We start from the raw sequence: 12406 nt of genomic DNA, 5'->3' as shown, positions 1-12406 counted from the left end.
GGAATTCTGAGTGTTTACTACATGTTAGAAATAATGTTGCACATGCATTCTCTCCTTTCAACCCCTTAGAAACTCCATGAGGTATTATAATAATTCCCATTTTACAGATGAGCAAACAGGTGCAGAGTTCAAGTAACTGAGGGAGTTAAATCTAGTATTTAAGATTTAACCTAGTTCTTTCACATCCTAGAGCCTACGGAGTTAACCTTTACATAATTGTGCCCCCAGATTTTCTATCTGCTCTCTAATTAGTCATTAAGTGTCAGGGTGAAAAATTTGCCATTAACCACAATGATTGGGAGCAGCCAGCGTGTGGAGAAGCTGCCACAGAGGCCACTGACATTGCCTTTGGTTTTGAAATATATGAATTGTGGCTGCTGGGTTACTTGGATATGGGTTGCAAAACTCAGTGAATTCTTGGCTTCTGTCTTGCCTTGAGAAGCCCATAGTTTAGGTCATTGACGGGCTTCTGTAGATTTTCTACAATTTTCTGAACCAGCCTTGGTTGTGGTTTTTGTGTTTTGATTGTCAAAGTAATGGTCAATTTACAAATAGATCATGTTTCAATAGCTAGTTGCAAGTAGGCTGTTTATAACAGTAATATTTTCCTATGGAAACAATGTTTATTTGTGTTTCCAGGTCATTTTGCAAAACTTTATTTACCCAAATGGATTAAAAAATTTTTTTGACAGAGAGAGAGAGACAGACAGACAGACAGGAAGGGAGAGAGATGAGGGGCATCAATTTTTCATTGCTGCACCTTAGTTTTCACTGATTGCTTTCTCATATGTGCCTTGACTGGGGTGGAGGGGCTACAGCAGAGCGAGTGACCTCTTGCTCAAGCCAGTGACTTTGGGCTTCAAACTGGTGACCTTTGGGCTCCAGCTAGCGACCATGGGGTCACGTCTATGATCCCACGCTCAAGCACGCAACCCCACGCTCAAGTTGGTGAGCCTGTGCTCAAGCTGGTGATCCTGTGCTCAAGTTGGATGAGCCCACGCTAAAGCTGGCGACCTGGTGGTTTTGAACCCGAGTCCTCCATGTCCCAGTCCAACATTCTGTCCACTGCATCCAAATGGAAATTTTTAATAAAATAATTTTGACTTCTGGATTTGAGGAACAAATAGTCTGGAAAGCAAAACAAAACAAAACAAAACAAAAAGGTCTTTTCTCTTTCCTGGGTGGTGGCTGTTTTTGAAATAGCTGAAGATTCTTTGCATTTTCCCACTACTCTTTCTATACCACTCATCCAATTCTCCCAACCTCCCAACTGCCCTGAAGACTCCCAGCCCTGAACCTTAATTTGTCCCCAATTCAGATATTTCCCTTTTCTGCACAAATGTTTGTATCTCCAAAGTTATTTTTTTCTCTTACTTCCATCAGAAAGTTTATTCCTTAAATCAGATGTTAGGAGAAACACAATCTATTGAATTACATGAAGATGTAAATATCCTTAACTCCTTAATCTTGGAGATAACTTGCATTTTAAGAAGAAAATCTTATTATAATTACTACTACTATCTTATTAGGAAATCATTACAAAAACTTTAATTATCACTCTGTTTTATAGATCAGAAAACCGAGGCTTAGAGAGGTTCAGTCACTTGCTGGGGAGGAACAAGTGCACATTCTCATCTGCTCAGTCATTATCAGTTATTTAGAAAATTCTCACAGTTTGGCAAGCACTGTTTGAGACTCTGAGAAACTTTACAAATAGAAGGAGAGATAAAGGAAATTGCAAGATTGAGCTGTACTTCTAACGATTTGCAGAATTCTAAAGGCAGGTTACACTCTCTGCTAAGTTCTGTTTTTTATGATTTATTCATTTTCTTTGCAACTCATGAAATCACTGAAAACCTTAATCACCCTCCTCCATTATTACTACTGCAGAAGCAGGGAGAATAGGATTAGGGTCGAAGGTTAGGGAAAAGGGTAACATTTACAGCTATGGGTTCTCTGTACCATTTCAGTGTTCAACATTACAAAGGGTGTAATACTAACCCTTCAAAGAAGGCCAAACTTATTAGGAATAAAATGTGTTTGATTTAAAAAAGAGAGAATTTAATAAATACTTATTCCATATTAGTATACTCTGTGACCGGGGGCAGAACTCATCAGGTGTTACTGAGAATGGTCACCTGACTGTAAATTAGAACCTCCTGATGTAACTTTGTTTTTTAAATTTTGTGTTTATATTGAGAATTCTTAATCATGATAATTATTCAACAGCAGGAATGTGAAATTAGTTAATATACTCTTTCTCTTCAAAACAGCTAGGAAAACAATACAGTATGTGCAGAAAGTTTCAAAACAAGTTTAATAAGATTATTACTCTTAACCTAAGATAATGGCTGAATGGGATACATCCATGATGCAGAGATTTGACTATCCACAGCTCCATGTGTGATCAATCCTCTTTGGAACAGAATCTTGGAAAAATCAAGTTACTTACTCCAGCCAGTTGTGTCCTATTTTTTTTTAATTTTTGATTTGATCTCTATTAGTTTTCTTTTATAAGTTCTGGGAAATAATGTTCTCCAATTTGTTAAGAAAAGGGGACACTTCGACTGCCAAATGTCTTCACTCCTTCCCTTTGACACTGAAACAATCATCTATACAGGGGAATATTTCTTTGTCCATGTTGAGATAGTCTTAAAAGTCTCAGAGGTTCAGTGTAATTTAGAAATTTCCTTATATTTAGTTTTATACCTAAATTCTCTGAGAATTTGAATGATGGAGATAATTAGCTTCTGAGTTATATTATTATTTTTGTCCTTACTAGTGGTCAATGTTTACTGGGCACCAACAGCATTCAAATCATTGTAGAAAATTTCAAGTTATTCAAGGCGTTTGGTCAGAAGGCTCAGTTCATACTTTATTCACATCAGAAAGAACTTTTAATATTGCTCACTTTAAAATTGCTGGCTAGAGCAAATGGACCACATTTATCTTATAAGAATGTTTGGTTTCAGATTAAACAAAACTGTATGTGTTCACTCCAGATTTTAAATTTTGCTGAAACCCAACTACTGATATTTGTTCGGAGTGAGTTGTCATTGAGCAAGAACTTCTGCTGTTGCAGTGTACAAATGGTTTTCTTTCTTTCTTTCTTTCTTTCTTTCTTTCTTTCTTTCTTTCTTTCTTTCTTTCTTTCTTTCTTTCTTTCTTTCTTCTTTCTTTCTCTTTTTTTTATAGAGACAGAGAGAGAGTCAGAGAGAGGGATAGACAGGGACAGACAGGAATGGAGAGATGAGAAGCATCAATCATTAGTTTTTCATTGCATGTTGCAACACCTTAGTTGTTCATTGATTGCTTTCTCATATGTGCCTTGACTGCGGGCCTTCAGCAGACCGAGTAACCCCTTGCTCGAGCCAGTGACCTTGGGTCCAAGCTGGTGAGCTTTTGCTCAAACCAGATGAGCCCACGCTCAAGCTGGCAACCTTGGGGTCTCGAACCTGGGTCTTCCGCATCCCAGTCCGACGCTCTATCCACTGCACCACCGCCTGGTCAGGCTCTTTCTTTCATTATTTCTCCTTCCTTTCTTCTCTCTCTCTCTCTCCCTCCTTCCTTCCCTCCCTCCCTTCCTCTCCCTCCCTCTTTTCCTTCCTTCCTTCCTTCCTTCCTTCCTTCCTTCCTTCCTTCCTTCCTTCCTTCCTTCCTTCCTTCCTTCCCTCCCTCCCTTCCTCCCTTCCCCCTTCTTTCCTTCCTTCCTTCTTCCCTCCCTCCCTCCCTCCCTCCCTCCCTCCCTTCCTTCCTTCCTTCCTTCCTTCCTTCCTTCCTTCCTTCCTTCCTTCCTTCCTTCCTTCCTTCCTTCCTTATCACAAATGGTTAAGAAGATAACAATATTATTAAAAAACAATTTTTAATTTTCTGGTTTATTTTTATTGGTTGAAAAATGATCTCTTAGCAAATTGGTAGTTATTGTTGCTTGGTTGGCCATAGAGTACCTTGAATCAAACAGTGGGCCAGCATAGTGGTTAAAAAAGACCTATTTAAGGCATGATCTGAATAGCTACTCTTATCTTAGAATTTCTCCAGATTATCCCAAATCTTTGAATTTAGGCCATTTGTCTAGTGGTGGGGGTGCAAGTACAGGCAGATCTAGTTTTTTTTTTTACATCAAGGTCTCTGTTTTTGGTATGACCCAAGCTGTGAGTGGTCATCCTATGATACAGGCTCCTGGGTTGTGTAGGTCCACCCTTGTTTTCTAGCAGGGAAGTAGCCAGGAATTTGTATCTTCTGAGCAAGTTCAGAGTTTGAAGGAGAGGTCATTAGGACAGGCACTTGCTCACTCTTATTGGTGGATTTAGTAGTTGAGGGTGAGATTTGATTCTCTGCTGGTTATATAAAGTTATAGACAATGATGATGATGATGATAATGGTGGTCAGTCACTTTAACCTTTAAAAATTAGAGATACATTTTTGACAGTAATAGATGGTTATACTACCCAGGTCTTTGTTTATATTTATTTAATAGAAACCCTCAGGTGAGAAATAGCTTAAATAAGAAAAGTTTAGTTCTTACATAAAAAAGAAAATGTCCAGTTTTCACATAAAAAGAAAAAAGTTTAATTTAACAGGAACCCTCAAGTTAAGAGTAGCTTAAATAAGAAAAGTGTTTTCACATGAAAAAAAAACATTTTAAAGTTAGACTTTAAAGCTTGGACTGCCTATTGATGACAGGGAATCTAAGGCTTAATGAGAGTTTCGCAGTGTCTCAGATCTTGAGATTTTTTTCACCTTTCAACTCCACTTTTCTAGTGCATTCAAAGTTATCTCATAGCCCAAGTTGGCAGCTGGAATTCAGACATCATATCCCATATGGTGGCCAGAAGAAAGAAAACCAGAAGGGCAAAAAGGGCTCTTCCCAGCAAGGTGAACTTCCTTTAAATAGCCTGCCCAGAAGTCCCAAACAACATTTTTCTTTATTTCTTTTATTGGCCAGTACATACTCACACCTGGCTTCAAGGGGAATTAGAAGATGTAGTCTTACTCTATATAGCATAAGACTGTTCTTCCATTAGGCAACAAGTAGCCTCTTAATACTGTGGTATCAAAGCATGGGCCCAATCTTATCACTTATACGTCCTCATCCCTTGGGCTTTCCAACCCAGACAGCTCCTTACACAGAGTACGATGAACTATAAGGGAAATCAGTGTCTCTAAAGTGATGGTAGAGAAATGCAAGCTCCCTAGTAAAAGCTTGACTGAGAACCAAGCAGAGGCTTGGAAGACAAAGGTCTTTGCTCCCTCTCTCCAGAATTGAAGATGCCTGGATTTATAGGATACAGCAACCTACCTTAGCTTCTTTTCTGTAAGAATAAAGAAGGTTAAACTGGAAGAAGAGAGCAAGTGTATGTTAAGACAAATGATTGACTTTGATCAATCAGATTAGGAACTGTTCCTCTCATGGGAAGGAGTTAATAATAAGGGAAAGGGCATAAGGTGGACGATCCCATCCTAACTAACATCCCTATTGTAGGTGTTTTTACTAGGCTGTATGTGTATCTAGACATAATTATAGATATATAAATAATCATATGATTATAGCTACATAGATACACATATCTTTATATGTTCCATGTGCTCTATATAATGTCATACATAATCTCATAACTCTGAGCTTTGCAACTAATGGGCCCTGAAAGAACTATAGGTTTGTTGATATACTGGGCCTGAAGCAGCCGACACTTGTAGCAAAGAACTTCTATGCACTGTGTTCCACAAACAGTAGCACTTGCTTGTGTGCTCTGTGCCCCCAAAGTGAAACAGCATTGCTAGAAATTAGTTTATTTTAGGCAATCTCATGGTATGTGTTATGACAATACTGCTTTTACTGTCATTTACCAATCATGAACAATAAGTGAAAACTCAAGTGAGCTGTAGGTGCTAAGTGAGTGATAATTACTGTGATTGAGATGCATTGCTGAACTGGGTTTTTGATCAGAGGACAGTGGCTAGGCTAACCACTGTTGAAAACTGAAAATACCTTAGACTACAAACCAAAGACCTTTAATAAGATAGATGAAACGATCAGGTTACTCCAAGCAGTTATAGTGTAAATGACACTTGTGACATTGTGTATAATAATAATAAAACAGACCAAAAATGCATACAAAATAACTTAAAGCCACATTTCACTACTTGGATGGCTCCAGTAGGCTTATGTGAAGTTCTGTAAATAATGGGTATGCACTCAAATGGTGTTTTTTGCTCCACATCTAAAACATTCTACATTGTTCATTATTTAACACTTTGATCTTTCGTTTACAGATGGTCATACTAGTAAACTCATATAAATGTTAGCAGTTGAGTTCCATTCATGCACTAAGACCTGAGTGCCTAATAACCACATATGTTATTTTGCTTCTTTAATGTAGATTACAGACAAATATTTTTTCCAAAAGTATGTTCAACAAATCTTTAGAAGGCAGTTTAGACTCTGGGATTTTAGGGTGGTATCTGGAGAAAAGAATCTTTCAGTGATCATGGTGCCAAATTACACAGCTTCTTGTGAGATATGTGTGACCTGAAGCATAGACCATATGTATAAAAATAATACAGAAATGCACACAAACACACACATATATGTATACCTATTTTATAGAGTTTTTTCAAGCTTAACAAATGATCTAGTATGTAGAAAGTACTTAGTAATTATTATTATTTTCATTATTATATTATTTTTGGACATACTTTTAAAGTGGCATTAATTTTTGATTGGTGATAGAAATGATAGTTCAAATGAGTATCTAGTAAGGTATATCACTCATTAAAGAGTTGTGAATATTTTGGGGACATTTATCATTTGCCAGGTGCTGTGCTTGGCACTAAAATATAGACTTAAATAGAAAAAGAGAAGACTTATTAAGATCATTGCGGCACAATGTGGTTAGCATTATTAGAGATTTGAGTAACACACTGGAGAAGAGAAGGTAGATCTCCATCATACAAAAGTGGCATTCTTTTGAGTTTTTAGTGATTCATCCACCCTGATTATTAATTTCTCACATTGGTGAGGTGGGCTGCCAAGTTTAGTGTATAGCATGTAATCACAAAATTATTTTTTCCTTTTCTGAAATGAATAATGGCTTTGGAAAATCAAAGTTTTGACACACATCTTATTAACCATGCTGAGCTAACTCATCTGGACTCTGTATTTTATTTTATATATTTTACTTTTTTAAAAATTTTTATTAATTTTAATGGGGTGTCATCAATAAATCAGGGTACATATATTCAAAGAAAACATGTCCAGGTTATCTTGTCATTCACTTATGTTGCATACCCATCACCCAAAGTCAGATTGTCCTCCGTCACCTTCTATCTAGTTTTCTTTGTGCCCCTCCCCCTTCCCCTCTCCCTCCTTTCCTCTTCCCCTCATAACCACCACACTCTTGTCCATGTCTCTTAGTCTCGTTTTTATGTCCTACCAATGTATGGAATCATGCAGTTCTTGTTTTTTTCTGATTTACTTATTTCACTCCGTATAATGTTATCAAGATCCCACCATTTTGTTGTAGATGATCCAATGTCATCATTTCTTATGGCTGAGTAGTATTCCATAGTGTATATGTGCCACACCTTCTTTATCCAGTCTTCTCTCTCTCTCTCTCTCTCTCTATTTTTTTTTTACAGTGATTAAAGCCTTTAAGCAAACTCTTGGCCAATACAACAAGAATCCATAAACAAGTAGTGTCCTTAACATGTTCACCAAGTCCAAGTTGGCACCAACACCACTCCAAATATATATTTTACTTTTTAAAAACAGTTTATATTCAACATTATTTTGTTTTAATTTCAAGTATATAAGACAATGGTTAGAGATTCATATACTTTACAAAGCGATTCTCCCAATATTTTAAGTACCCATCTAGCACCACACATAGTTATTATATTATTGACTATATTCTCTATACTGTACTTTACATCCTTGTGACTATTTTGTAACTACCAATTTCTTTCTTAATCCTTTACCTCTTTCATTCTGTCCCACAACCTTCCTTTTCTCTGGCAACCTCAGTCTGTTCTCTGTATCTTTGTGAACTCTATATTCTAGTAAGCTAACTTAAAGGTTATGGAGTGGGCATTCTATTAAACTTGCTAAGCTATCTTGGGTAGAATGACCTCTGGGAACAAATATTGAGATGAGTCAATGCAGAAAATTCATTCTGAGTCCCCTCCTCCTAAAAGTGTCAATTAGGATCAGTTTCATCTGCTTAAAATAAGAAGCCTCAAACAACAGTAGCTTAAACCAGATAGTTTACATCTTTTTTGTAGAAAAAAAAAATCAATATGGTGATTTCAAAGTCATCAGAGAATTTTTTCACTGTTTAAATATAGTTTCTACCTTCAAGTTGGCCACATAGTCTAGAATAGCTGCTGGAGCTCTAGTTATCTCATGCATGGTATAGTAGTAGAAAGAGAGAGAGGAAAAGGAAAAAAGGGTACACGTCATCTCAGCAATATTAGCCACCTTTAAGGAGCTTTTCTGAAGCTCTATGTAACATTTTCACTTATATCTCATTGGTTGAAACTTAAGTCATGGAGTTTAATCTGGCTATAAGAGAGGGTGGAAGATACAGTCTTTTACCTGGTCAAATTATTGTTGGAAATAAAACCCATGTTCTGTAATCATGAAAGAAGGGAGAAAATAGATATTGGGAAAATATGGGCAGTTCCTGAGATAATAAATACAAGTATAGATGATCAGTCTGCATGGGTTTTAAGAAGAGTGTTGGCATAAATTCTTCTTGGACTATAGGATGCACCATTGGGAATAGAAAAGGGAAGAGAACCAGGAATATTGGGTGAGTCTTTTTTTTTTTTTTTTTTGTATTTTTCTGAAGCTGGAAACAGGGAGAGACAGTCAGACAGACTCCCGCATGCGCCCGACCGGGACCCACCCGGCACGCCCACCAGGGGCGACGCTCTGCCCACCACGGGGCGATGTTCTGCCCCTCCGGGGCGTCGCTCTGCCACAACCAGAGCCACTCTAGCGCCTGGGGCAGAGGCCAAGGAGCCATCCCCAGTGCCCGGGCCATCTTTGCTCCAATGGAGCCTTGGCTGCGGGAGGGGAAGAGAGAGATAGAGAGGAAGGGGGGGGGGGTGGAGAAGCAAATGGGCGCTTCTCCTATGTGCCCTGGCCGGGAATCGAACCCGGGTCCCCCGCACGCCAGGCCGACGCTCTACCGCTGAGCCAACCGGCCAGGGCCGGTGAGTCTTTTTTATAAAAAAATAAACCAGAAAAAGTTGTCTACTTTTTTCAGTTATGAAGCTGGTTTATTTATTTTTCCATTATTAAGTGTTATTGTACAATATGCTTTTAAGAGATTGCTTTCTTGAATGATCTGGGAAACTGTGATCTTGTGAGGAGAGAAAACTCATGTTATGGGAGAGATGGGTAGAGTCTTCACTCATATGCTCCAAAGAGCAGAGGCAGTTGGTTTTTCAACCTGCTGAACAGCAGTGGAAGGGTTAATGAGTTAGTGCTTACCCAGAGCTGGAAGGTGAAAACCAGTAGGCTGAGTTATTATTTTTACTGTGTTGACACAAATGCATTTTCATAAAGTTTTATAAGAAATTTTTAATTTTTCAAAATACTCTGCCTCTTGCTTTTAAAATTCCATTTTGCTTATGTATGTGTCAATTATGCTGCAGCCTCACCAGGGGAGAACAAGACAAATGATTTATTTTTTTTCTTTTCTTTTTTTTTGGTTTGCTTCTTTGTATGTAATATTTTCATTCATGTAGAATATTTTTACTGAGTCAATAAAATATTACTTACCAGTGAGGGTTCCCCAAAGGAAATAATCTTCAGAAAATTTTCTGAAATTTGGACAAAGTCCTAATCATTCAGAAAGAGGGAACAAACAAATCGAACCTACTACTTTTCAGGAGAAGCAGAAGGTTCTGCATGATAAACATCACCACCAACAATAATGAAAAACCGTATCGTTTATTGACTTCTTATAATAGGACAGGAGCAATTCTATGTGCTTTCATGCATCCTGCCCCTCCCCAATTGACAGATAAGAAAACTAAAGCTCAGAGAGGTCAAAAGAAATGTCTGTGGATACACAGAGAAAAGGGAAAGCTGTGATCCACACAAAGCAATCTGATCCCCAAGCCCACAGCGGTCTTAACCACTGTATAATATCGTGCCGTAAACATCCCAAGAATCTACTCCATCTCTTATGGCCGACAAAGCCTTGGGTTTGCTGGTAGAGAAAAAAAAAATGCTTGAACTCTAACTGGGCTCCTCTAGTATCTGTTTTGACAGCCGAAATTAATTGTTCATTTTCTGAGAACTTTTTGGCTTCTTTCTAACAACGCTTACAGCTTGGCAGGGCTCCCGGGTGTGGAGTTGACAGAGAGCGGGGTGGGCCGGGATTCCCAGCGACACTCACTGCACTGCCTGCTGGGGCTGCAGGCTTTCAGGAGAGGAAGAGACCCCTCTCACCCTCTGCAGTAGCTGAGAGTGATGGTGGGCACTCTCTGACCCTGATGAGCGTGAAAGCCTCACAAAACTGATGAAAACAAATGTGATAATTGGGTCAAGTCTATCTCACGTCTCTATGTTTGTCTTGCTAAAGTCAGATGCACCATCTTTCTCACGCTCCACCTCAGTGTGCTCAAAGGGAAAAGAAAGATAGTCCTTTCTCTATGCTGTCCCTCAGCATTGACCAGAAGAGGGAGCAGGCTCTGTGGGAAGGTGAGAAGCAGACAGAGAGGCACATGGTAAAATGGGCACCTATCTCCGAAAATGCTCCGACTTTTAGGACTAAAATCATTTGTTAAATTGAAAAATGCCACTGAAAAAAGGAAATTATCAATATTTCCTGGTGGCTTTGAGCCCCTAGGTATAATTTTAGGCAACTTTACTTTGAAACATACATAAGCCCCCAAATGTGCACTAATTACTTGAGAAAGTCCCCAACATCCTTGATATTGTTATTGTCAAGATACACAGGTGCTAGTGTTTGAATCATGCATAAGGCATGACTCCTATCTGCAAGGTACTTTCAGACTAACATGTGCATAAACACTACAATTTCCATGCTTCCCCCTTTATTTTCTCCACATCTCTTTCTAATAAATAAGGCACAGTGCAAATACATGCAGGAGTTAATGTTTGGCTTTGGATAAGAGTATTTTCTTACCCGATTCTTCAGAATCGTAGCAGGATTCCTGGTAAAGGTGAACTTCAGGTTGGGTTTTAATTACAAAAAGAAAAGTAAATTGGAACTATGAAGGGGGGGCTGTGATTCCTATAGGTAAAGACTGGATGAAAGAAGAGACCAAAAGAAAGAAATCTTCAGTCTCTGCTTGATGGAACAAAAACTTTGGATCAAGCAGACTCATGACAAAGTGCAGGAGAAGGAGGAAGTAGGAGCTTGAGGCTGGAGTGCAGAATAAAGAGATGATGGTGGAAACCTCAGATAATGGCAGACACATTTGAAGAAAAGAATCCTGGCAGGGAAAATTCAACTAATTGGGCTACAGTTAGGTAGGCCAGATGTACTGATTGGCTAGGCATGGTACCAGTTTACACTTGCTGCTCAGGTGAAACTATTAATAGCTGCCTTGTTAACTGTCCAAGCATCTGGTTTAGTTGTCAAATGACATAGTCACCTTCACCATAGTTTACATATGGAGGGGGAAGAAATAGATTTTGGAGAGATTGTTGTAAAACAAACAAACAAAAAAATTAGGATGATCGAAAGAGTAACCTTGCTAGCAATCTCTTGTCACAAGGGGACCACAAGTGAATGATACATTGATGGCAAAATCCTTAAGGACAACAGATATTAGACAGAAATATTAGTACATACTTGTTAGATGAATTAAATTTTGCACAGGTGGAGGCAGTAGAAATTGATGTGAGGGGGAGAGTGCAAGGCCTGAGAGTTAGCAGTTGGAAGTTGATTGTACAGAACAAATATGTTTAAAAAGAAGTGTGGAAGGCTCTGTGAATTCTTGCTCCTAATGGGTCAGATAGAAGAGAAAGAAGAGCAGCTATATAGATATAGTTTTGGAAATAAAAGAAATGTGAAGTAGATGAAGTTTTGGCAATAGAGAGCTGGTATAAAGATTTCACTTACTGTGTGTTACCAGGCACTGTGGGAGGGATAAGGGACAGACACAAGAGATGTATAGAGGCAACTCTCACAGTGTTCATGGTCTGGTACTTTAAGACAATCACACATAAATAGTTACAAATCAGGTTGATAACTCTTAGAGGAGCACAGTCAGAACAGCTTAATCTTGCTTCATGGTGGGAAGAGGGATCTAAAGCTAGTGTCAAAGAGTTGGAGATGGTGTCTTGAAGAAAGACTAGGCATTCTTCAGCTACAGACATGGCAGACAGGAGGATGAGAACGTTATCGTAGGTAGAAGGATCAGT

General features: G+C 38.6%; 1 long non-coding RNA gene across 1 annotated transcript in view; it reads right to left on the bottom strand.

Moving 5' to 3' along the window:
- LOC136401251 (uncharacterized) overlaps window positions 1-12406 on the bottom strand; it is a 786796-nt gene that overhangs the window by 119726 nt on the left and 654664 nt on the right. The gene's annotated exons all lie outside the window — the stretch shown is intronic.

This window comes from Saccopteryx leptura, chromosome 3, assembly GCF_036850995.1.
Source record: "Saccopteryx leptura isolate mSacLep1 chromosome 3, mSacLep1_pri_phased_curated, whole genome shotgun sequence".
Classification (NCBI taxonomy): domain Eukaryota; kingdom Metazoa; phylum Chordata; class Mammalia; order Chiroptera; family Emballonuridae; genus Saccopteryx; species Saccopteryx leptura.
This window is presented reverse-complemented; position numbering and strand designations above follow the sequence as displayed.